The following is a 22,296-nucleotide window of genomic DNA, read 5'->3' on the forward strand; positions in this document are numbered from 1 at the left end:
CAAGGGAAGGCGGTTGCCTGAGGCAGCAGATTACTGGTGCCCCAGCAGGACAGCGTGATGCTCCTCACCACCCCCATCGGCGCAGCTCTTTGGAACCAATCTGATCCTTGCGTGCTTTGTGAGGAATGCCTCTCCTCACACTCCTTGCAAAGCTTGCAAGAAACACAAGGAGGGAAAAGGAGGCTGCTGGCAAGCTTCCCTCCTCCCTGCCCTCTGTGCCACTTTCAAAGTTTGCAAGGGTCAGTTCTGAGAGGGGACTAGCGCCCACCAGGGCCATGGGGCTAAGGCAGCATTTAGTGCTTTGCATCAAGCACCGCAGTACCATGGGCTGCCCCATTGCTTCCTCCCTGCCACTGCTACTGCTGCTTCTGCTCATACATTGGCAAGGAGATGATCAGTGCTGCCTGGGGGCTTCCCAGCTCAAATGGGCATAAGATGGTGGATGCATCCAATATAAGGCTTAATTTTTCAAGGCAGACCTCAGCCTCTTCAGCAGCAAGTTGATATATCACAGCACACAGGATCCAAAAAGTGGCATAAACTGCAGGAGAGATGCTCCTTTGAAGCTTTCTGTATGAAAACTCTCTTAGGTACCAGCAGCATCTTTTGGTGATGTCAGCTTTTCCCAAATGGGGGTGCTAGTGAGCTACTGATGACACTTGCTTTTCTTGGGACTGTAGCACAGGCTTGTCCTTCTGCCACAATCTTTACTGGACATGTGGATGTAGATTTCCTAGATCTGTAAATGCAGATGGTTAATCTGTTCTGTTCCATTTCCAGTTTGTTTTATTCAGCCTTATTTTATCATTATATTTTAAGGTTGTATAGGAGCATTGGATTTTTGCGTGTAATTCTGCTTCGTTTTTATATCTGTCCATATAAATTCACCCACAAATCAAGCTATTTTACTGAGTCTAAATCACACTCAGTTAAATTACTTGAACAATGCAGGGTATATTTTATATTCTATGACATTTTAATGCTGCTTTAGCCTGAATAAATCTCTTGTGTATTTCCTGTGCAGTCTACAAGATGGTAATTGACAAAACAATTTTGATAGCCTATTATTATATTATTATAGTGTTTTGAGGGCGTAATGAAGTTGGTCCTCATGGGGAATTTCAAATTAAGAGGAGGGACAGGTGAGCATTAACTTGTAAAGACTGATATGCGGTAGCAATTGTTGGTCCACAAAGAGGGCTTAAATAAGCATACTGGTGACCCTGATAGCTGTTTGAGCTGTAATAAATGTAGATGTAGCACCAATACATGCCTGCTCTTTGAGAGCACCCATTTGCACATGCACTCATGCTGTGTGCGCAAGTTCTGGAGGTTTCAGCAGCATATGCTGTCAGCTAGGAGCCATGACTCATGTTTTATGAGGTCCAAAACCCAAGGCCCAGCATCTACAACTAAAGGATCAACACAGCATCTCTCTAGCTGTTGTTGCTACTGTCTTCGTTATGTAAGGCTGACTTTTTAGACTGTGAGCCCTTTCAGGACAGGGAACCACTCCTCAAGTCCTTTGCTCTGTAAACTGCTTCAAGAACATTTTGTTGAAAGGCAGTATATAAATATTTATAAGCATCGTTGTCGTCGTCATCATCATCATCATCAACATCAACATCATCACCACAGGTACCAGGCTTGGGAAAGACCCCTGTCTGCGACCTTGGAGAGTTGCTGCCTGTCAGTGCAAGATAGTGCTGATCTGTAGGGACCAATGGTCTGATAATGTGAGATAGTTTCATCATATATTCATATGGTGGCCTCATTTGCACGTAATGGGGGACCGGAGTTTCAGGGATCTGCGGTTTCCTTACCATTATGTCTGAACACGTGCAACTCTGGTCCCATCAGAAGCATGACCTGAGGTTGTGCTGAGGAGACTCCAATTTGAACCCTCGGTCTGTAGTGGGTTTTGCTCCTCCAAATTGAGGGTCCATGGAACCTCTATCACTGGAGGCTGCATTTGGCTGGACTGGAGTAGAGGGAGGAAGCTCCTCCCTCTTTCCCTGCTTGACTGTGCAGGCTGTTCTTCAAGCAAGAAGGAAGCCTGCACAGCCAGCTCCCCTGCCTCCATGCTGGCTGCAGAGAGGACATTCTCAAGTATGACCAAATGTGGATGGGAGCATGGGGCAGGACCGCAGGTCTATTGGACCTGCAGTTCTGCGTTACATGCGGATGCAGATGGTGTCTCCCTTCTGCTTTCGGATCATGAGCTCTTTTAAGACAGGGCATCATCTTCTTGTTTCTTTTGATATGAAAACCACTTTGAGAACTGTTTGCTGAAAAGCAGTATATGAATATGTATTAATACTAATAGTAATATAAGATTCAGTTGTCACTTTGGCTTCCCTTTCAGTCTTTCCAGCCCTGCAACCTTTGAGTGGGAGCCAGGGATTGAACCTGGGACCTTATGCACACAAAGCATTTGCTTTGCCATTGAGCTACAACCTGCCAACCTCCTTCAGAGCAAACCCTGTGAGCTTCTCCAGACCAATCCCATTGTAGTGGCTGTAGCTTGAGTGGTGGTAGTGCGGAGTCTGCTCCCTACTCCAGCACTGCAAAGAAGCAAGCAAGCAAGCAAGCAAGCAAGCAAGCAAGCAAGCAAGCAAGCAAGCAAGCAGAGACCTAAATACTGATATTGTCTAATTATTTTTTATTTTATTTTTTTACATTTAAATCCCGCTCTTCCTCCAAGGAGCCCAGAGCGGTGTACTACATACTAAAGTTTCTCCTCACAACAACCCTGTGAAGTAGGTTAGGCTGAGAGAGAAGTGCCTGGCCCAGAGTCACCCAGCAAGCATCATGATTGAATGGGGATTGGAACTCGGGCCTCCCCGGTCCTAGTCCAGCACTCTAAACACTATACCACGCTGGTGTATTAGGAGGATAATGTGTGCACCACCCTTTGCAAGGTGTAGTATGTTTGTTAAGTGCATCTGATAAATGTGCATTTAAAAATCCCCACAAGTTGTGATCATGAACATAAGTGCTAAGACACTCAGGTTGTTGTGCCACATTTTTGTGAGTTTTGATTTTCACTGTGAAATTCCATTACCTTTTTGGGGTGTGTGTGTGTGTGTGTGTGAACACATTTCTGGGGGAGGGGGAACCATCCCCCCATTTGGGGGGGGGAACAGAAATTCATCCCTGTTACCAGACAACGCTGGGAATTTTGCTGGTGAGCTTTCAGTACTGGATAGCCAGACTTCCAGCCCAGTCCAACTGTAGCGAAGTTACAATGGCCTAGTTTAGGGATGGCCAATCTGAGACTCACCAGCTATTGCTGGACTACTACTCCCATCACCCACAGCCCCAATAAAGTATGGTTGATCACCCCTGGATGAGTTGGGGCAGAAGATGAATGGGATATGTGCACCCTCTTGAATATGCATCCCATGAGAGATCATGCAGGATGGTTGACATCCACAACTGAATGTGCATCCACCTTTCAGGCCCAACTGGTCAAGTAAGTACAATTGGATTGATGCAAGGGAGCATTGGATCATGGCAACAGGGAGGGATACAATCCCTCTTCACTTCCCTACTGCCTTGGAAACAGTTTTGCATCCAATGGGTGCAAAATCTCCCTGAAAACGAGGAGTGTTTTGTGGTGTTTGTGAGATGCATCAGTTTCAACTATTTTGAATCAGCACTGCTTATGGACATGCCTCAGGTTCCCAGGCACCCTAATTGCTTCTTAAGTGTTTTGCTAAATTCCTTCCACAAAGTCCCTTTCCAACCCATATGCTTAATGTGCAGCTTAATGGAACCTGTTCACCTCTCCATGAGGACATTTAATTTCACTGGTAGCTTTCTGTATGTCCCTATTTCATATTTTCCCTTTTCAGAAATATGGAGAGAACGCCAACATGAACGGCTGATGCCTCACGAGAATTGTATCCTGAAACTCATGCTAAATCAAGCTTTCAGGCAATGATCTGATAAGTGTCCTTTGTCAATTAAGTCCTTTTCATTCCACGGAGAGCTCCGGCTATAGAGCGGTATATAAATGTAAGTGCTATTGCTATTGCTAAAAGATGGCGCTAATGCGCAGAAATGCACTGTTGCATCCATCACACCTTGACCTACCTCGTTGCTATTTGAGTTTGTAAGAACAACTGAGTGCATTGTAGTTCCCAAAGCTGAGGCATCCATTTGGCAAGAAAGTTGTATGCTTTTCATCACCAGGAAAGACAATTTACCTTGAGCAGGAGTAACATGGCCACTTCCACACTGGAGAGGCCCGCAAGTTCTCTTGTTAGCATGAAATAATGGTCTGTGCTGTTTCTGAGCAAAACTCAGATATATACAGGTCACATATACAGGTCATAACCTATATAACCCATACAGCTTGGAACTTCTGAGCAAAGAGGCACCTTTTAAAAGTGGTGATTCTCTTAACTGAGCAGGGGGAGAGCAACTGGCCCTATCCATCCCCAGCACAGCATCCCCCCAGAGGCTGTTGCTGGTGTATATCCTATGTTTCTTTTTAAGACTGTGAGCCCTTTGGGGACAGGGAGCCATTTTATTTATTTATTTGTATCTATGTAAACCGCTGGCACTTTGGGAATTTTTGTTAAAAAGTGGTATTTAAATATTCACCGTACTCATAAGCGAAGGTTGGCTTCAAGGGCCCTCTTCCGAGTACCCTTGCTGTCAGAGGTGCAGCAGATGGTGCCTGGAGAGAGGCCTTTTTTGACTGTGGAACCCCAGAGAGGCTCACAGGCACCACCAGGGCTGTTGTCCTTTCAGCACCAGGCAAATCTATTATATTAATTATCCTGGGTGTGCCTTGGAATGTGCGTCCCAGCGCCCAGCTGATTGGCTGGGCGGCGGATGCGCCTGATTGGCTGAGGCGCACCCAGGAGGATTGGTCGCCATGGCGGTGGCCCAGCTGTGGAGGTCAGAGGTGGTGGGCCAGGCCCGGCAGCAGAGGCATGGCCCAGGAGGGGGGAAAGAAAGTGGGGGGCGGCGGGGAGAAGCGGCAGTGGGGAGGAGAGGTGGCTGGTCCCGGAAGCAGAGACTGCGGCAGATATATAATTCTCCTGGGTGTGCCTTGGAATGTGCGTCCCAGCGCCCAGCTGATTGGTTGGGCGGCAGACGGGCCTGATTGGCTGAGGCACACCCAGGAGGATTGGTCACTGCGGCAGTGGCAGGCCTGGCTACAGAGGTCAGAGGCAGTGGCGGGCCCAGCCCAGCCATGGAGGCAAGGACCAGGGGTGGGGGGAAGTGGGGGGGCAGAAGTGGCAGTGGGGAGGAGAGGCGGCTGGGCTTGGAAGTGGAGACTGGGGCAGAAGGTGGGGAGGGGGGAGAGGTAACTGCTGGCCCCAAAGAGCTCACAGATGCTCTCTGCGGGGTCGGCTAGTGCTTTTCTATTCTCCCAGGTCTTTTTAGGGTTTTAGTTTTAAACTGCTGGTTTCAACTGCTTTGGTATTGTTTTTATAATTGTAAATAATAGGTGTTTTTAACAGTAAGCCAGTTTGGGCAATTTTTATTTGAAAGGTGGTATATAGCTGTTTTAAAGGCATAAAAGCCAATATGTTTCCGGGCAAAATACAAAGTGCTGCTTATTAGCTTTAAAGTCCTAAACAGCTTAGATCTAGGTTACCTTAGAGAGCACCTTCTTCTGTATGATCTCCGCCTCATGTTGAAGTCATCTGGAGAAGTCCGTCTCTGGTTCTCACCGGTATGTCTGGTGGTGACTCCTGGGCTGTGGAATGCACTTCTAGCAGAAATTCATAGTTGGGCTCTTTGGTGGCCTTCAAGAGAGCCCTGAGGACGTATTGGTTTGGCCTGGACTTCCAAAGTTTTTAAATTGTTCTTACAGGTTTTTGAACTGGTTTTAAACTGTTTTTAAATTTATTTTTTATATTGTTTTAAATGGTTGTTTTTGGTTGTTGCACACCACCCAGAGCTTTTGGATGCATAGGGCAGTATAGAAATGTAATAAATTAAATAAGTAAAACAGATATTTTCCCATTGAGGGGAGGTCTTGTAGGGCTACTCCAGTACAGAAGTGAGCCCTCCTTACCAACCACATCTTTCCCCTTTTTCCTCATGGTAAGTGTTATGTAGCTGCTTCCCTCATACACACAAAGAAATGTTATGTAGATTTAACTAAAGGTTTATTCAGCAACAGCTCCATTTTTTAGCAATAGCAATAGCACTTACATTTATATACCGCTCTATAGCTGGAGCTCTCTAAGCGGTTTACAATGATTTAGCATATTGCCCCCCAACATTCTGGTTACTTTTCTTTCCTCCTTTTCCCCTCCCCTTTCCTTTCTGACTCCTCCCCCACACTCTCTACAGGATCTCCACTGGGACAAACTTCTAAACAACAAAACATAAAAGATACTGGATAGGATACAACCGTAAGGCTTTATTTTGACTTGGGGAAGGCAGGGGAGGAGGTTGGCAGAGAAGGCTTTTTAAGGCCGAACCTAGCTTGGCAGGGTCTGAACTGAAAATGGGGCCAGGCTTTCTGAGTGTGGGAAGTTTGCCATCTGAACTTCCTTTATATTCAAATTATCACGCCATCGTTGCTTTTCACATGTATGTGCAGTCCAAGAAGAGCAGGTAGTCAGTCTGTCAGGACTAAGGACAGGGGAGTGGACCTCAAATTGATGTGGATGGGGTTCGTTCCTGGGTCCGCTTAACCAGTCAGTCAGACACAAGGATTGGGAATTATTAATTGAAGTTTATTGCTCTGCAGTCAGCAATAGGTAATCAATAGGCTCACGGTCTCAAACCGATTACAGTTTGGTTACAGGTGCATCTTACATTTATACAGACAATCTAAATGGTGCTGACACCCTAGATACAGGCTACATGGCCAAAGTATCTAGTACACATGCGAATGATTCATTGTTCATTGGGTGATTACTCCTTATTTGGTTAGAACATGTTTTCTTGACTGTCAGCGAAAAACAGTGAGAACCTTGACTATGTTAACAAGTTTCATAGATACAATTTTGCTACAGAGAGATGATGACATTAATCATGAGAGGCAGGGATGTCCCTGAGCTGGGCTAGGGTTAGAAATGGGGTTTCTAAGTAAAATGGAGTTGCTTTGGTTTTCTAAACACATCAAAAGCAAGATTATGCAGTGGCTGTGAGTGAAAACAGCAGCAACCCTGCATTGCTTGGTTATTTAATATATTATTGAAAAGACTTATATCTCACCTTTCATGCCTAGGCCTCACAAGCTGGATTGATTAAATTAAGGTTGAATAGAGAGACAGACAACCTTTATTGCATTCAGTGACCAGTATTGTTTACACAGACTGGCAGTGGCTCTGCAGGGTTTCAGGCAGGAGTCTCTTTCAGCTATACTTGAAGGTGCCAGGGAATGAACTTGGGACTTTTTGCATTCAAGCATGCAAATACTCTTCCACTGAGTTACAGCCCAGTCACTGGAAAATATCTTCTATGTAAACTGCTTTGAGAACTTTGGTTGAAGAGCGGTATATAAATAATATTTGTCATTGTTGTCATCTCCAAAGCTCTCAACTGAGACTTTTAATCCGCATTTTAGGTATCAAAGGAAGTCCCCTCCCCCTGGGGCAGGAAAAACAAACAAACAAACAAAGCAACAAACAAAGCACTTGGTGCTTGTTTGTTTGTTTGTTTGTTTAATACATTTCTATACTGCCCAGAATGCAAGTTCTCTGGGCGGTTTACAAAACAATAAAAACAGCCAATAAAAGAGTAAAACATTTCAACAATTAAAATTAAAAAGTTAAAACTATTAAAACACAATTAAAACAGTATCCAATTAAAAGCCTGGGTGAACAAATGTGTCTTGACTGCCCTTTTAAAAGTTGTAAGAGATGGGGAGGCTCTTATTGCAGCAGGAAGTGTGTTCCAAAGCCTCAGGGTAACAATGGAGAAGGCCCGAGAAGTTTCCCAAAATATTTGCCTCAGAAGCTTTACATGCTGCTTCCTCCAAAATTCAGTAGTTGGCCCATACTCTCTTTTTTCTATGTCAGTTGGTCCCTCCAACCAACTCACATGCATTTGTGCTTTGCATTCATCTTCCAGATTAGTTATTAGAAGCAGATTCTAATAACTAATCTCTCTAATTTGACTAACCATGGGGCACTTCAAATAATCCACTGCAATTCTTTTTTTCCAGAGAGGGCATTTCCACCCGCCGGCTGTTTAATGTAATATGCAGTTTGCCACTACTATGTACAATTTTTGGTGTAGTGTGCGTGCGTTTGTGTGCTACAGGACAAAATCAAGACACTCCCATTGACTGACTGATTCATCAGTATTTTTCAGTCAACCAGGATTTCAGTCTCTGGGAAACGAGGCATTTGGATCACCACACTTCACATAATGTGTTTGGTGAGGACAAGGAGGTCTTAAAAATATTCTAGAAAATCCTACTGTATCTGTTGCTATAGCTTGTTTTCAACACCAAGAAGGCATTAAAAAAACAACAATCATATTTATTTCTCTCTCACACACACACCAGCACAAAAATGGAATTCTAGTGCATAGTTGTGATCATTTTTCTTTGTGTACAAAGAAACAGTACAATTTGAATCACATTTGAAAATATGCCATTTGATGTATGGATTTTCAGAAGGGGTAGTTCAGCCCACATCTTGTTCTGTTCTTGCCCATAATGTCTGGGGATACAAAACATGTGATGTGATGTCATTGCACTGCAAAGTTCTCTGCCTTCTCAAACAGAAGCTAGTCAAATGGACTGAAGCTTGCAGTACTGCAGAATAGTGTCATGCCTTGTGTTTCGTATCACTAACTGCAACAGAGGCAAATGAACAGGAGGGGGATGTAGATTTTGGTAGTTGCCTGGTGACTTCTGTATTTCCAGCCTGAGGCACAATGGAATGTTCAATGGTGCTCACCCAAAGGGGCTGGTCACTCACTGGAGCTTAGAAAAGAAAATGGAAAGCAAGCCACAGTGTGTAATGGAGGCCAGGGCATTACTCAGCCCACAAGGCGCTGTGCACTTTGCTCCCGCACGGTGCCAGCACACACATGGTGCCCACGCATGTGCGGGCACCATGTGCATGATGGCACTGCACGGGGGTTTATTGGGACGCACATGGCCCCAGCAAGAAGCTGCATGGGGTGGCGGAGAACAGGTAAAGTCCTGCTCTCCTTTTCCTTGAATGTTCTTTGCCCAATCCCCCCCCCCAAGTGCTCGAACCACAGTTTGTGCACACCCTTAACAACAGACTCCAAATGTTTGCCTCTCCTTGCCGTGGGAAATAGTAGGCTAGTGCAGACTCAGCTAGCACGCACAAAAGCTCTTAAACAGTTTGTTTGAGCTGCCGCTGTGATTCATCAAAAAAGAACCTTTAATCTAGCAGCAATATAAAAACAGTTGAGCACAGTAGATTAAATCTCTAACCAACGTTTGTTGCCCAAGTAGAAATGAATCAATAGTGAGATGAATCAGCGTTTGCAAAGACGACCACTCCTGCCTGTCGCCTTTTTCAATAGCTGTAAATTTTTCTCTTGGAACATGGGGGAACCAATATAATTGAACACAATCCGATGTGCGTGCACATCTATACATTGGACATGACTGTTCAGCAGTTTTGTTAGATACTCTTTGCTTATGTTGCCCCTTTGCTGATCAATTCAAACTCCCAGAGATCTCACGAAAGCATTGCAAGCTAATGCCCGTCACTTTTAGCTTGTGGGGCCAGGAGATGAAGGATGTAGAACTGGCCTGGACTATGTGTATGTTGGATTTCTTTAATGCAAAATTCATTTCCTGAAGAATATTGGCATTGGAGTTGTTTTTAATTAAAGCAAGTTCCTTGCCCTCATGATGACCTTGCCCTTTTGAACATCTACATGAAGCTGCTGGGTGAAAAGTCAGGGGATTTCAAGTGGGGTGTTATCAGTATGCTGATGACACCCACATCTATTTTTCCATGACATCCTCATCAGGAAATGGCATAGCTCCCCTAAATGCCTGCCTTCAGGCAGTAATTTGATGGATGAGGGATAATAAATTGAAGCTGAATCCAAACAAGATGGAGGTACTAATGGTGAGGGGCAATAATTCAAGGGATGTGATAGAACTTCCTGTTCTGGATGAGGATACACTCCTCCCCTAGAGGAACAGGTATGTAGCTTGGGAATGCTTCTGTACCCAAGCCTCGCCCTGGTGTCTCAGGTGGAGTCTATGGCCAGGGGCACTTTCTATCAACTTTGGTTGATAAGACAGCTGTGTCTGTTCCTTGAAGATAATGATCTCAAAACTGCGGTGCACTCACTGGTAACTTCTTCTCTCGGCTACTCCAATGCAGTGTATGTAGGGCTGCCTTTGTATGTCATTCAGAAACTTCGGTAGTTCAAATTGCAGCAGCCAGATTGGTCTCCAGAGTTTCTCAGAGAGACCGTATCATGCCTGTTTTAAAACAGCTGCACTGGCTGCTGATATATTTCTGGGCAAAACACAAAGTGCTAGTAATTACCTTTAAATCCCTAAACAGCTTAGGACCAGGTTACCTGGGAGAGCGCCTTCTTCAGTATGATCAGTACAAACTGCAAAATAAATTACGAGAGAGAGAGAGAGAGAGAGAGAGAGGATGGAAAATTGCTTTATCTATACTTGCCAGAGAATTCTGCTTTTCAAACAACAGAATTTGGGTTACCCTTGACACAGATTTTCCCCCGCTTGTTCCTCAGAGTACAGACAGCTATGGAGAAAGAAGATAAACCACCCCAACAGAAAGGACAATGTGATGCCTCCCCCCCCCACACACACACTTTGAAATGCTAATAATTGTTCTGATGTCTAAAGGGAATTTTGCACAAGGAAGTTTGTGCAAACATCATCATCATCATCACTACTATCGTGACAAGGGTGGTAGCCCACAGCTAGATTTTTTGGTGACTCCTGCTGCCGCCACCACCGCTGACCTCCACGCACCTCCGTCCCTCTGTAGCCCCCTCCTGCTTCCTGACCTCCACCCTCGTTGGCACCAGCAAAAGGCCGACCTGCAAGCTAATGACGTCACTGCCCGGCACGTGTCACCAAGTAGCGACATCATTAGCCCATGTGCCAGCTCTTTGCTGGTGCCGATGAGGATGGCAGGAGAGAGACAGGTGGTGCACAGCTCCCTTGGCCCTAGCCTCAGGCGATCTGGCTCTTTGCCAGCAACACCAATAAGGGCAAAGGAAGGGAGTGGGCGGGGGGCTGCAGAGGCAAGCAGTGTGTGCGTCCCCCCGCCCCAATGGGCATCCTCCTAGCCCTGGCCCCATTTGGTGGCCCAGGCTCATGTCGCAGAGTAATTACTTAACCTCTATAAACAATTGAACAAGAAGCCAACTTAAACTGAGAAGCAAGAGGTTGACTAACCATAGAAACAATAGACAGACTAACAGTCTCTTAGTTAGATTTCAAGGCAACAAGTGAGGAGCAGACAAATAAACTGTGACTCTACTCCCAAGCCAGTATATAGATACATGCAAATAGAGAATCATGCCCTGTATAATAAATAACAGAGACTAGGGCTGCATTCAGACATCATATGAAACCAGAGTTACAGGTTGCCAGCAAACCTGTAACTCCGGATTCATGAGATGTCTGAATGCATGCATCCGTGGCTTCGCAACCAAACCACAGGGTCTAGTTTACTTCTCAAGCTGGAATTTGGACCTGGGATTACGCCTCAGTTTAACCGGTCTAAACCTCTGTTAGAAGGGGCCATCGTGTTGTCTGCATGCACCCGCTGTTACAATTGTGGTTACAGGTTTAAGCAGCGGCTGCAGCCAGTGAGAGGCCAGCTCAGAGCAGCACCAACAGCAGTTACATTTTAGGGCTTATCCAGCACACCATGATGGTGTATTCCCTTACCAAATGCCCCTCCCCTCCCCACACACTTCCTGCTTCCTCTGCCTACCAACAGGCATGCCAGTCCTTCTGCCCTTATAATTAAATGGCCAGCAGCACCACCACCACCACCACCAGGGGAGCACTGCTTGAAGTCTGTAATCATATCCAGTCATCACACCCCCTCCGAGCTCCTGGCCAATTGTGAACGATTTCCTGGAGCTGTGAAGCCATGCCCACAGCCTGGCGACTGCCTGGCTATACAAGTGGGGACGGAAGGAACCAAGCTTGGAAGACCAGAAAGAGGTAGGGGAAACTCTAACCTGCCTTTGGAGTTTCCCAAACCAGTGATGGAGGATGGTCTGCGATGTGATCCCCAGTTTTGAATTCTAACTGCAAATTGCAGTTCTAAGGCAGTTCCTGCTAGGTCTGAATGTGGCCAGAACCCAACAATTCACTCACATGGTTGCCCAATGATAGATCCACCGCTGATAATAATAATAATAATAGTGATCTCAATAATGATGACTTATTGCATATGAAACTAGGGTTGCATGTGCATATCCCTAGCTGGATAAGGAACTGTTACTGATCACACCAATTCTTCTTCTCTATGATCCAATAGCCAGGGTTGCATGCACATAGCAGGGCTGTTCAACTTTGACCCTCCTGCAGATATTGGCCCTAATCCCTGGCTATTGGCCACTGTGGCTGGGGATTATGGGTTTTGTGATTCAAAACCGGCTGGGAGGCCTAAATTGAGCAGGCCTGATTCAAAGCCCCATGCAAAAGGCTGAAACCCTTCCAATCAGCTGGTGGTGGAAGCAGGAAGCTGTTTTCAGTCCTGCATGCCTTTCCCCACCAAACACTTAAATCATCAAGATTTTAGCTTTTCAAAAAAGGGCTGCTGCACCCCTGCTTTCCTAGGCACACCTCCGTGCTCTGGTGCTTCTCAGAGTATTTGCATTGACTTTTAGCGAAAAAGGCCAAATCTAGATAACTGAAGCCCAAAATATCAAAGGGGGCATAGGACAGGAGCCACCTAATGGCACAGCGGGGAAATAACTTGACTAGCAAGCCAGAGGTTGCCAGTTTGAATCCCCGCTGGTATGTCTCCCAAACTATGGGAAACACCTATATCAGGCAGCAGTGATACAGGACAATGCTGAAAGGCATCATCTCATACTGCGCAGGAGATGGCAATGGTAAACCATTTGGTATTCTACCAAAGAAAAACCACAGGGCTCTGTGCTTGCCAGGAGTCAACATTGACTCAATGGCACACTTTACATATGACAGGAATGATGGGAAGGTTTTGGTTCTTCCTAGGCCTTCTGTGCTGACTGGATGGTGAGACCTTCAGCTTGCAAATCCCGAGGCCTCTATATTACGGCTGCATCTCACATGATTATCAATATGTAAAAACAGTTCTGAACAGTTTGAGCCACTTGCTGTTATATAGTCAAGGAAAGAAATAGAGACTCATTTCTTCCCACCCACATCCTTTATAAGAAACATGGTCATCTTGTTCGTACAAATACTCTCCAGTTGGTTGCAAATTCTGTTAAAGAAACTTTCTGTCTCTTTAAGGGATATAACCAGATGAATGTCCTGAAAGGAAATTAGTGCATTTGTAATAAAGGGGGTTATACATCAAAGAAACAAACATCAGCTTCTGTCCAATGGATGTATACTCAGGAAGAGAAGAATCAATTATGTGCTGCATAAAGAGCCTATCTGAGGAAAATATGATTCCGCCTCCATCTGTAATGTAAGCAGATCAAAGAGTTGTCTTCTGTCTGGAGCCCTTTATTGTATTTCCTTCTTGCTATAGGCTGCTTGGCTGCTATTGACTTGCTTGGAGGCAGCGCATGGCACTCTGAGTTATGCTTTGACCTAGATAATCTCGATTATGGCTAGTCTTAATGCCTTTGTTGCTTTGTGTACTTCTAAAGGTAAACTGAAGAGAAGCCCAAGCCTTTTTCGTATTTGCCCTTTGCTCTTTTATAATGGGTTTGAGGCGGCCTCCCAGCTTCAGAAATGCTTTAAAAAAAAGAAAGGCAAAAAGCTATCTTGCTTAAATCTCAGGCATATGGTTTTCTTTGCTTTCTTTCTTGTGAAATTTTGCAGGATCATAACAGGATGGCTACTAGTGTTTCAAGGCAGAATGATATATTATGAGAAATGCAGAGTGGCCACCAAAAATGGCATTCCCCATGTCCAAATCTCTCCTGCCCCTTTATAACATAAAGTACAACTCCCCCCACCCCAGTCATGCTGACATGACATCATGCTCATCTTGGCCCCTGCTCCACATCTTTGGCTATGGTTTGTTGGGGACCAATAAAAGAAAATATGGAATCTGATTATGTCAGGACATAGGCTATATTTTACTTTACATTATGGAGGAAGACATGAGGATTCTGTTTTCAGTGGTAGCCTCCTGGTTCTTAGGAACACAGGAAGCTGCCGTATACTGAATCAGACCATTGGTCTATCTGGCTTAGAATTGTCTACACAGACTGGCAGTGGCTTCTCCAAGGTTGCAGGCAGGAATCTCTCTCAGCCCTATCTTGGAGAAGCCAGGGAGGGAACCTGAAACCTTCTGCTCTTCCCAGAGCAGCTCCAGCCCCTGAGGGGAATATCTTACAGTGCTCACACATGTATTCTCCCATTCATATGCAACCAGGGTGGTCCCTGCTTAGTAAGGGGACGAGTCATGTTTGCTACCACAAGACCACCTCTCCTGTAGTACAAACTCTTGTAGTATGCAGTCCCACCCACAGGCCTAGAACTAGGTGTCAAATTCCATAACAGAATTTTTAAAATCTTTCCCTCCTCAGGTTTGCTAGAAAACCAGTTAGAAACACAAACCATTTATGCAGTGCACCTCTCTGAGCTCCCCCTCATGGGAACAGATTACCTGGACCTTGTTCCATGCATTTTAATTGGGTTTCACCACGGGGCCGTAGGAAGCACATTGACGTAGTGGGTGCCTCAGAGGCAGGATGCCTCTAAATGCCAGTTGCAGGGGAGCAACAGCAGGAGAGAGGGCATGCCCATACCTCTTGCCTGTGGGCTCCCTAGAGGCATCTGGTGGGCCACTGTGTGAAACAGGATGCTGGACTAGATGGGCCTTGGGCCTGATCCAGCAGGGCTGTTCTTAAGTGTGGTTAGCATCAGACTAAAGAAGCACCGCCTTTCGCCCTCTCCCAATCAGTGAGCGGTTTCTTTGCCAGCTGGGTGCTTCTTTTCTCTCCCTCACTCTGAGTGAGGGAGAAACAGGAAGCACCCAGCTGGTGAATAAAGTGCTTGCAAGCTGGGAGAGGGGCGTCCCTGGGTTAATGTGCCTCTGACACGGGTGCAAGGGGCATAGCTGGTTTCAGAACACAGATGCATCACCCTCTCCCAGAGATAGGAGACAGCGCAGAGTGTGCAAAGACTGCAGCCGATAAGTGTTTCCTGGTGCCTGTCACCCTAGCCCAGCTGGTGAGCAGTTCGTTTGCTGGCTGGGTGCTCTGAAGGGGGCGAGGGGATACCCGCTGGCGGCAGGGGGGAACAGGTGGCCCTGCCAGCCCAGGAACATTTATCTCCCCTTTTTAATGGTGGCTGTGCCACTGTTTCAACCGGATATTTTATATTTTTATTTATTTATTCCATTTCTAGTTAATTTAAATATAGTTAAAGAGGGACAGTGCCATAATACTTCTAAGGTCAAGTACAGATGAGAACAGGGGTGTAGCTATAATTGAGTGGATGGGTTCAAAGAACCCGGGCCCTCCTAGCTCCTGAGGGCCCTCCAGCTCCACCCCTCCCCATTTTCTTCATTATCTCCCTCAGTCTGAGGGGCCGCCAGAGAGAGGGGTGAACACGGGCTTCCTCTCCCCTACTATTATGAGTTCACAGAACTCTTCCTTAGGCTCAGGGTTAAATAAAGGAATAAAGGGTGGGGGAAGTTTGTTGCTGGTAGAGAGCGTGGTAGAAAAAATCCTCTCTGCAATACGTGACAGTCTTATGAAGGTGATTCAGGAAACTCTTTGCAGAGTGATTAGGTTAGTTGCTGGTTCTGCCAAGGGCAAAAGATCCCCGGTTGTGCCAAAGGAATCTTGCCCAGAGAGGCAATAGCTGCTCTTTTCCCCCATAATCTGTCCTTACAGACCTAAGCCTTTATTGAAATAGTCTGTAATTTGCAACCATGGGTGTAAATTGGCCCTAAGAAAACAGCTTCCCTTACAAAAATAGAAAGCAAAATGTGCAGGCAATAATTTATCCACATTCAGGGGCGTTGCAAGGTTGTGGTGGGCCCAGAGACAAGATTTTAAACTTGCACCCCACCCACCCCCACTGAAGATACACACACACACACAATTGAACATCATCCTAAATTATTTTTTAAAAGGTTGTAAATTGTGGATGATACAAGTCATTTAATGGTGCTAGAGAAAGACATGCTGTTCTAGTAGCTCCAAGTCTTAACACTCACATCAATTTCGTAGGATGAATACAACTGAAGGAAGCCCAGGCAGGTGTGAGGCTGGGGGTGTCAGTCATGTGACTTGCCTCTGGGGGGCTCCCCCAAGGCAGTGGGCCCCCAGACAACTGTCTCCCCTTGCCCTATTATAGTTACGCCCCTGTCCACATTGCATGGTAAGTAGTGAACCTGCTACTGCCTCCTAATATTCTGGATGAATGAGGGACATGCTAAGCACAGGATGTAGGGGTAGTGTGGCAGGATTTCCCAATGCCCTCAGCCCCCTTCAGGCAATGTTAAAGTCATCTCTCCCTGGTACCCTGGTATCTTTACAGATAAGCATTGTACTCGTGGACAGAGAGGGTAGGGGCTGTGGAGTGTGTTGTGGGGAAATAGGGCTCGCTTGCCCGCTCCAATATCTCCCTCAGTCTGAGGGCCTGCCAGAGAGTGGGGTGAAGAGACAATTGGCAAGTCACATGACTGACACCCCCAGCCTCACACCTGCCTGGTCTTCCTTCAGTTGTATTCATCCTCTGAAATTGATGTGAGTGTTAAGACCTGGAGCTACCAGAACAGCATGTCTTTCCCTAGTACCAATAAATGACTTGCATCGCCCACAATTTACAAAACCTTAAAAAAAATAATTTAGGATGATGTTCTATAGGTTTCACATATATAAAAATTTTGCTATGCTTTTTGTTACCACTATTCAGCCTCATTTAAGATTTCTTCACTTCATGAGCTGAGCTTCAGTGAGCGGGTGGGGGGGGGGACCCATTTTAAAATCTTGCCCCTGACTCTTGTCTGTCCCCTGCTGCCACCAGCTTGGTAGGGAAGCGCAGAAGTGGTGTGACAGAAGCAGCATGAGTTTACTGAGTGAGCGGCCACTGCTGCCCTTTGCCCAGTGGCCTTTTGGGCCCAGTAGCTGCCATGTCTGTCAAGCCAATAAGCCAAGGAAGAGGGTGGAGGACAAATATATGTGGTGTGTGTGTGTGTGTGTGTGTGTGTGTGTGTAAGGAATGGGTGTGTATGTGTTTTTTAAAAAACAAAACAAAAACAAACAAACAAAAAACCCCAGTGGGGGCGGACCTAAGTAGTTCATTTGCTGCTTTGTTTCTCACAAAAGAGAGATGCCTGTAGCAGCTGGGGAGAACCGTTGTGAAGCAGAATGCAACAGGCCGAGGTCTCTGCAGGCTGCTGCGCAAATCTCTATGGTAACATGTTGTAATTCATCATTACCCTGGCACTTGCTTGAAATATGGAAAAAGTTTTAACAGGTGCAGATTCTTATTTGGAACAAATTTCAGTAGATGAATATCTATAGGGAAATTCATAACCCACTTGAGTTCAGAATCTATTTTGGAAACCAACAAGGAGTGCGACCCTCTTCTCCGGAATCTCTCAGCGGCGGCCAGTGACTTTGATCATGACACTGAACATTGATCATTTCTGAGTCCTTTGGCTGAGATGGGGTGGAGGGGCACTGTTTTCAAGTTCCACCGATCCTTTCTGGATGGTCAGTCCTGGACCGTGGCGATGGGAGGCGCCTGCTCCACCCCTGGCCTGTGGTTTGTGGGGGTGCCATAAGGTTTCATTTTGTCTCCAGTTCTTTTTTTACTTCTGCACGGAACTTCTAGGTGAGGTTTAGGCTGAAAGGTCTTTTTTAAAAACTTGCTTGTGTGTATTGTGTGTAGCCAAGGTAGCAGTACATTCTCCTATACCTAAAACAAACACAATGCACGGAAACATTCATAATGTGCCAGACAGTTCAAAACACATTTAAGTATTCCAGTGAAGAATCCACAATACAGTTACCTCTTATTATGTATTCTTATGATGAAATGTCATCAGTACATGGAGGAGACCGTTTCTTGACTCTTGGCCTCACTCCTGGCAAGTCCCTATGCCCTTGTCCAGAGAAATGATTCCCCCCAAATAGCATGCAGAGGCTGGTCCTACCATTATGCAGGGTAAGATGGCCCACCTCATGGGCCAGATTCTGGGATAATATTAAAGGACAAAAAATGGCCAGTTATTTAGCTTGCTATTATATATTTACTATTGGGAGTGCCATTTGGGTTTTCCGGTGGTGATTCCAAAATGTCTTGAAGCATCTCTGAGCAAGCACAATAGTCTATGGGCCAGGGGGGTTCTAAAAATTGGTTGATTGGTACATTTTGAGGGAATTAATGGGCTAGTGCTTTTTGGATTGCTTATGATCCTAGTAGAATCATTAGCCATGATTGCCTTTTATAATGAGTAGCTTTCACCCTGCCAAACCAGCTTATTGTGTTAAAAAGTGGCTTAAAAATGCATAATAAGCAACAGCGACCATATGGTGGCCAAACAGCTTTACTAATCCAAGATTTTCTATCTGAAGTAACAGACTGGCAACTAATAATGAAAAAAGAAAGTATTCTCATGGCAATATTTATTATTTTATTAGTATTTTGAGAGGATTAATCTACAGAAAACACTCCAAAATCACAGTATTTCTGTAGAAATTTGTAAGGAACTGCAAAGCTTCCAAGTAAAGTTCTTTTAGCCAGTCATAAAAGTCATTGTCTGAATGCATGGAAGACAGATTTATCTACCCAGGCTTTTAATGAGATTTATAGTTCTAAATTTTTAATGTTGGTTTTAAATGATTTTAATGTTTAAATGATTTTAATGTTTAATTGATTTAGTTTAGATTTTAATGGTTAATTGATTTAAATTGTTTTTATTATGATGTAAACTGCCCTGCAGGTGGTTTATGGAAGGGCGGTATATAAATCAAATGAATGAATGAATGAATAAATAAATATTGTCCACATCTACCCGTTTCATTGCCATCTTCATCAGCTTGGTTGTCACGTTGCTGGACTTGGCATATTGCTGTGCAAACCATTCTTCATATGAAATACACATGAGCCCTGCACAAGAATGTTACACCTGCAGGATGGAACAGTTCAAGAACTGAATCAGGAGCTTGATTTCCCAGCCATCCACTGAATAGTAAGGCCCTCTTACTGTTCTTCCATCCATAGCTTCCTGGATTGGGAATTTCTGGAGACTGGATCAGGCAGTTTTTCAAAAAAAGAGAAAAGAAAGGAAAACCCTTGCTAACTAGCATGGCGAATGTGCTGTTTGCAGAACATGTGGAGTCAAAACAAGGTGTCAGTTGATGTGTTTCTACTACTCCCTGTATTTTTCCTGCTTCCATTCTTCACACAGAAAGGATAGAAGACTTATTTTATTAGTTGAACATTATAAGATACCCCATTTATTCACTCAAAATGTATCGATCAACCCTTCTAGCCCATAGACTACAACTGAAAAACAACTGAATCTAGAATTAACCCAAACTTTACAGCAGGGGTGGGCAAACATGGCGTAACAGATGTTGTTGAACTACAGCTCCCATCTTCCCTAGCCATGACAAATTGTGCTTGAGGATACTGGGGGCTGTAGTCCAAAAATAGCTGGAGGGTGAAGTTTGTCCACGCCTGCTTTACAGCCAGTGTCTTTCCGCATTAGGAAGGCAATATGTGAATCAGCTCTACACCATTTACAGATGCGCCGCCCTTGCCTTCTCTTGGTAGCACAGTGCTATTCCCTCTCCTTTGCTCGCAGAAACAGTCCCCACCTTCCTAGCAGAAGGTGTGCGGCAGTGCCAAGACCTTGGTTGGGTTCATGCTCATTTGATATATGTAATTTGAACAGTGAACAGTTGTGCATTCTTCTCAGTTTGTTTCTTTTTATTCAAATTATGGTATCTTTCAACATAATTAGTGTGGGAAATCGCTAATTGCTGGTTTTGTCCTTTCCCCATTTTTATATGTGTATTCCAGTTTTCAGTAATTGTATCTTTCTCTTTCTAACTTTGTATTATGAAATTAAATGAAATCACGCTCCATATCCATGTACTGCAGGTGCTTTGAATAATTTACTTAACCCTCAAAGCCTCTCTGTAATGACTTGCATTCTTATTAACCAGAGCCACTTCTCCCACGTGTCTGTGGTCTGGGCTGTGTATATACAACAGTTCTGTAAGGTCTGCAGAAAAAAGGCTGACTGTGTTCCTGGGTGCAGAAGTCAGCTATGATTTTTTAAAAGAACATAGCAGGTTTCTAGCCATTATGGCTGCGAAGATAGGATTGAAGGTGGGCAATGCCTGAAGAAATCTCAGAAGTCAGAGGGGTGGCTGTAAGGAATTTCCCATATTTAGGGAAGGTGCTTCTGCTTTGGGCTCCTTCCTGTGACTAGCAACACCAGAATACATTACGCAAATAAGAGAAACGGCAGAACAAAACATTATTCAATTCGACCTAATTTATATAAACTACAGAATGCAGCTTCGCTTGAATTAATGCACTTGAATTGCACGGGCACACAGTGTACGCAGTCCTGAATCAGATAATTGCATGGCTATAGGGAGATTCTGGAGCAGGAAATAAGGCCAGTAACGCAGACTTTTGGATAAATAAATATTCTGTTTGTTTGTTAAATCAAGCTTCTAGCCCATATGGAAACACATGAGAAATTTCTGCTTAAATGCTTGGACTGGTTCATGGGAATTTCCCTGACAGTGCATTGATTCCTGCATTGCATTGATAACATCTGCAGAATCGGCAGAAAGGAAACACATAGAGTGACTTATGGATTTCTTTCCAGTGTCAGAGTTGCCCTCTTTGAGCACCAGTAATGCTGGAGTGGGAAGGGCCATTTACATGTTGTCCAGGTGTCTGTATGCATGGACGTGATTGCATGTCAATAAGAATATGTGTTCATTTAAAAGTCTAGTCTGGCTCGGTATGCAGAGTGCACAGGGAAGCATTGCAGATCCCCAGGGTTCTCTGCACAATACATACGGCCTCTCCCCACTCTGACCCATCACCACAATGGGCATTTTGCTAGTTAAACAGTGACAATTTGTTGGAATGCAGGGTAGCGGAACGGCTTGCAATCCGGCTGCTCATTTCAAAATTAAGTTTATCATTGTGTATCTGGATGCCTTTGATCTTGATCAGTGGATGAATCTTCTGAAGTAGAGTCTCTTGAAATTATTGTTCCATTTCTGGAGTGGGTTTTTTTAATGTTGTTGAAAAATTGAAAACTCTGAATCATTAAATTGCATTTCACTTAAGTTTTATATAACTGAGCTGTCTTTGGGAAGATTAACTTTAATATGCTTCCCCTTTGATCTCTCTTCTGGGCTTCATATTTTTATTTCTAATTTAATGTTACTTTTTTAAAAAAAATGTTCATAACATAGTTTCTGAAAGCTTTTACATTCCTTTGCAGTTGGGAGCGTATTATTCATTTAAAAAATAATAATCATGTCAACACTAGTTTTTTAAAAAAGTGTTTAAAAACATGACTAGTCTATTGTTTTGCTAGTCAGACATGTTTTGCAATTTAAGAAAGGATCAAATTGGAGCAATTCTATTCTGTGAGCAGAACAGTGGTACAGATACAGAAATCTTGTAATTGAAATTGATTTAAAAAAAAAAAAAGCAGAGTGGGATAGGGAACTACTAGGCTGGCAAGCTCTTTTCCAAGCAAGATGACCCTAAAAGACAAAGGACTAACCTTCTGGTCCACATAGACAGTCGGTGGGTATGGGTGTGCTGAGGAAAGCAAGGCCCCTCACAAGTAGCTCACCCCACACACCACATTTCTGGACTCCTGTCATTACTTGAAGGAAAGGCACTTAATACGTACTCATCCCACTTCCCACCCAATTGTCATCAATCTATATGCACATGGACTCCCATTTGTGCGTGTGTGATTGTTTTGTATCCCGTTCTATTCTATTGGCTCAGAGTGGCTTACAGCGTCTTTTCTAAATGTTGATAGTCCTTTGAGCATTCACAAACCAAAAAAAAAAAAAAAAAAAGTTTTTTTTTTTAAATGGGGAACTTGCATGGCTTCAGAGAATTGTGGCACACCCAAAGGAGTGTGATTCTGCTGCTGGCCCTTGATGGACTCCAAGAAGGGAAGGGCA

This window comes from Hemicordylus capensis, chromosome 2 (genome assembly GCF_027244095.1).
Source record: "Hemicordylus capensis ecotype Gifberg chromosome 2, rHemCap1.1.pri, whole genome shotgun sequence".
Classification (NCBI taxonomy): domain Eukaryota; kingdom Metazoa; phylum Chordata; class Lepidosauria; order Squamata; family Cordylidae; genus Hemicordylus; species Hemicordylus capensis.